We start from the raw sequence: 5208 nt of genomic DNA, 5'->3' as shown, positions 1-5208 counted from the left end.
AAATGATAAATCTAACATCTAATTTACGGAATATGACGAACAAAATACGCGTTTATATGTCTGAGAATTAAGTCGAATTGAAGCTTTTATTAAAAAATATTAAATATATACTTATGGTTACTCTTCCTATATACTTACGTGTACATCACTATGTGTAATGAAAATACATTTTTTTGTTTATTTTTTTATCATTTTGATGAAAAGGAATGAAAACATTTAATTGATTTATTAAAATGATCAAGACTATTTAACCCATTAATATATGCCATAAAAACAGCTTTAATGTAATATAAAAGAATCAAGAAAACAAAATGACGACGAATCTATAAGAAATTTGCATTTATTTAAAAATAATCGATCTCTCTTCGTTTTTATAATTATCTGCTGTATAATGGGCTACCTACGAAAGGGGTTGAAACTGGTTGCTTGAATAGTTCATGAGATTAATGAAAAAAAAAAAAAAAAAGAAAGAAAGAAAGAAAGAAAGAAAAGAAAAAAGAATACGAGACAGTTTTTGAATCCGTTTTGATCCGTGTTGCAGGTACGAACGAACGAAAAAAAAATAAAAAGAGGTGAACGAACGAAGTCGACTCAACAATACTCGATCAACACTTGACGGATGGTATTTTATATTAATCATTTTTATCTGCCATTTCCTCTAAGTAAAATATACCTTGCCTTTTTTTTTTGTTTGTTGGACTCTATATCCGTCATTTGTTGTTGTTGGTCTCTAGTACCGCCTCCTATATCTTAAATACTTCTCGAGCAAAAGAAAAAGAAATAAAAAAAAGAAAAAAAGAAAGAATGGCGATACTTTTACGGCAGAATAGAAAATGAAGGGATATCCACGTTGAAAAGTAGTTGAATTAATGACTTACACGAGTCTTCTTGTTATAAGTCCTCTTCTAACCAGTTGTTAGAAAGTGTAGGAGCCAATACGACCGCTTTCTTAATGGCGATTATATGTACGTGTTTCTTATCGTGCATCTTACCAAAATAGAAATGGTCTCTTTCTTTTCTTTTGGGTGAAATTTTTAAATATTTTTTATTTAGATAAAATTGTACAAAATTGTACGTTTCTAAATCATTGTCTTCGATTTATAAAACGAAATAAATATTTAAAAGATTAAACACTTAAATTGTTGATATCAGTCCTTTTATGAATAAGATAAACAACGATGATTTTTATTGAAAAATAATTTTTTTTTAACAATTGTCAAGAAATTTTAATCAAAATATTTAAAAAATTGTTGACAAATACCTAATTTTTTTTTTTATAGAAATGAAAGATAATTCTTTCTTTTTCTTTTTAACGCAATTATGATTGTTTATTATCACTTTAAGTGAATGAAAAAGAAATTTTTGCAAATAGTAATATTTTCCTTTTTCATTTTATTACTTGTACATAATTGATAAAAAGATTTTTTTTAAACAAACGGTGTTGCTTTTAATCGATCCTATCATTTTTAAAAGTAGAAACTATATTAGGTTCAAACAATTAAAAGAAATATATAATAAATATATATTTTTCTTATAATTTTTATTTATCGAAAATCAGATTAATCAGCAAAAGTCAATAAAACAAAGAATCGTTTGGGAAAAGTACGTAAAATCAATAAAAGAAACATCGTAAGAATTAATTTATTAAATAATATAAAAGCATGAAATTTAGAAATAATCAGTCAATTTATTTAAAAGTTAAAACAAAATATCTTTATAATTTACAAAAGATTTAGTTAAATTTTAATTCGAACTATTCAATTATTCTTTTATTTTTGTTTAACTTTTTATTTTCTTTTAAATTTTTTTAAATAATCGTTCAATTTTTATGAAATTTGCAATAAAACATCTTAATAATCTACGAAAATTGTTTAAAATTTTTATGGAAATCATTCGGCTATTTTTATCTGTTGAGATTTAATAATTTCAAATTTCAATATATAATAATTTTTATATATAAAAAAGATTTTCATATGGACCGTTTATTTTGAAAGTGGTGTAAGTTGATTTTTTTTTTTAATGAGGTCACATAATTTGTGATGAATTTAGTGTACATGTTTTATTTATAACTAATTAATATATAATATCTTAAAAAATGCTAATGCTTTGTTTAATTTAAAATTGGTCATTAAAAGAAATTGTATAGCGATTGATTATAAACGTGGTATAAATCTAATTTTTATAGATACATACAAAATATATTTTAAATGACATTTAATTTTTCATAATTGAAATTAAATAATTTTTACAACTGACTAATTATGAAAATGATATAAATCCATTTACAACTCGTACATATATATTATTTTAATTAAATTCGCCTAAAAGAAATTTATATAATCAAATTATATCAATATATAATATCAATATAATATAAATTATATCAATATAAATTAGTAGAAACTTTGCCAAACTTAACATAAGTAATTTATATCTTTGAATTGACTATGTTGACTTAATTTTCTCGAAACAACAAAAAATGTATTTGCATTACTTTCAAAATAAACGATCCATAAAGCTCTTTTTTTTTAAATGATACACACGATCTTACTTAACGTACTTAATATACTTGATGAAAAATACTGTGTAATAAATTACTTTTTTTTCAAATATTGTATAAAATCGTACAATATACATACAAGTCAACGATGATACCGAATTGAAAAGCATCAGTTCTCATCTATAGAGAACTTGTGAAAAAACGATATAATTGTCATATGAAGAATATATAACATTTTGATTAGTAAAATATTTTATATCAAATTAAGGTTATACACATTATTATACCAATTTTCGTCTGCTCGTGCAATTGTTATCCGATGTACATCGTATGATATTGCTAAAGAATTATTAAAACTATTAAAAAGTTATGTAACATAATACTAATGTAGCTAGTGTCAATACATACAATCACAACATTGGAAATAGTAACAGTATATATTATCGTAGTATATATGTATCGGAACTAAATAAACAATAGAAAAAAATATAGAGGTTAATCCTAACTTCAATATCAAAAATCAAATACTTATCCGGACAAAAATGATCACACTGTCTCTCATTATCCATTATACTACAGAAGAAGTACAAAGGTAATTACACAAAATAAATTCCTAAGAATGTAACGTAAAGGAAAAAGGAGATAACCTTTCCAAATTGATTTGATCTATTATCAGATGAAAGTGGATCAAAAGTGAAAATGGACACTGAAATCGATCCACAAAAAAAACTTTAAAACAAAATCATTCAACAAAATATAAGTGAACAAAAATATAGATCAAAGCTAGAAACAGAAGTTACAAAGAGGTTAAACTAATTTGTATGGTAATATAAAAACTTACGTCAAGCTATATGTTAAACTCGCTAACTCAAGACAAGTTTTATATAAAATACGATCTGAGAGAAATAGAAATTTTCATAATAGAGATTTCAATATGCTAAAGAAATATTTTCAAGATAAAGATGTAAGATTTCATACCTACATCGAAAGATCACAAAAATAGAAAACTTTTGCAATCAAAGGTAACACAACTACATTCAGAATTGAATTTATCCTATTTTATTGAATGCTAAACTATTACTATGTTGAATGTAGTAAATGTTAACAATTGTTATGTCAAATAATTACCTACATCTTTTTATAAATCACAACTTAGACACAATGTCTTTATCAAGAACTTGACAAAAAATAGAAGATATAATTGGCCTTTTAAAATTATTAGATAGGTAAGAAATTAATGTTGGTTTCCGAGTTTTCAAATTTTCATGCCTAGGTTTAATCAAACAACTCACTTGGATCTGTTTATTTTATAATACTATTTAATAATTCAGATGTCACTGTACATGTTGGTAAATATACTTTATTTTTTTACTGTTAATTTATATTCAGTTCAAACTATTCATTTCAGTATGGACAGAAAGCAAATTTTTTTTTTATATGAATATAAAGCTATAGAAATAACTTGTAAGTCATGTATTTGAACAAGATATAGTGAATGAATGCACAGTGCCATATTAGTTTGAAAAATTTCAAAATGGAGATACGAGTCTTGAAAATGAACAAGATCATGGACTGCCTTCTGTTCTTAATAACGATGAATTGAAAACATTTGTTGAAGCTGATTCATGCACAATAGCTCAATAACTTGCACATGAGGTAGATGTAATTGTCGCCAACTATTATTCATCACCTGAGACATATAGGAAAGTCGAAGAAGCTAGACAAATGGATATCTCATGAATTAAGCAAAGATCAAAAAAATTGTCATTATGAGATGAGTTTTGCATTTCTTTTATGTAATAAAAATGAACAATTTTTTCATCACATTGCAACATGTGAGGAAATATCATGTATGTAATCGTCAACGGTCTACATGACAAATAACCAAACCATTTTTCAAAAATGAAGCTGCACCAAAAAAGATTATACTGATGATTTGGTGATTGGAAAAGGCTATCGTCCATTATAATTTCTTAAATTTAATAATAATCGTTTGATAATAAAAATAATCATTTGATTTCTATTAACAAATAATGTATATAAAACAAACAAAGTAAATCTTAACTTACTGAAGGCCATCAGAACTGTAAACAGTTATTGAAGGATGACAATATGTCAAACAGTGATGCTAAGTCAAAAATAACGTCAGATTTCGAATCCGACAAGATGAATATATCAGAATCCATAGAAGATATATTGTTCTAAGAGATAAAATAATATCTTGAGTTAAAACTCTACAATTGTATGTAAAAACATCTTACTTCTGATTAAATAGGAAGTTTAATGACTTTTTTTTTTATAGAATACCATGTACTTTTTGAATTGATCAAATATTTTAATTAATTAATTTTATTTTAAAAAATTATTAAACAAGTATAAGCCTAATATGTTAATAATTAACCAGATTGACTTCACGTGAAAAATAAATTTTAGAAAAAATTATTGATACTTTTGTTTATAACTTTTATCCAATTATGTAAATAGTTGATATGCATTTCGTTGAATGTTAGTCCTAATGAAAAGAAATAACTTTTATCTGAAACTTTACTATCTATCTCTTACGGTTTGCTAGTCGCAATATAAAATTGAAAAATAGACAAATTTTCAATGGTCAATTTTATTTCTTTGAAGTGAATTTGAACAGTAAAATATTGCGTAATGCATATCTATATACGCTCTACGCATCTGAGAAGTTTCATATTTTTCTG

The 5208-nt window shown here is 24.5% G+C and overlaps 1 long non-coding RNA gene across 1 annotated transcript; it reads left to right on the top strand.

Annotated features, from left to right (window-relative positions):
• Nucleotides 1–2706: 2706 nt before the first annotated feature.
• LOC122637375 lies at nt 2707–4321 on the top strand. Its single transcript, XR_006329230.1, has 2 exons — nt 2707–3726; nt 3909–4321. It is a non-coding gene; the product is annotated as an uncharacterized LOC122637375 (long non-coding RNA).
• The last annotated feature ends 887 nt before the right edge of the window (nt 4322–5208 follow it).

This window comes from Vespula pensylvanica, chromosome 25 (genome assembly GCF_014466175.1).
Source record: "Vespula pensylvanica isolate Volc-1 chromosome 25, ASM1446617v1, whole genome shotgun sequence".
NCBI lineage: Eukaryota > Metazoa > Arthropoda > Insecta > Hymenoptera > Vespidae > Vespula > Vespula pensylvanica.
This window is presented reverse-complemented; position numbering and strand designations above follow the sequence as displayed.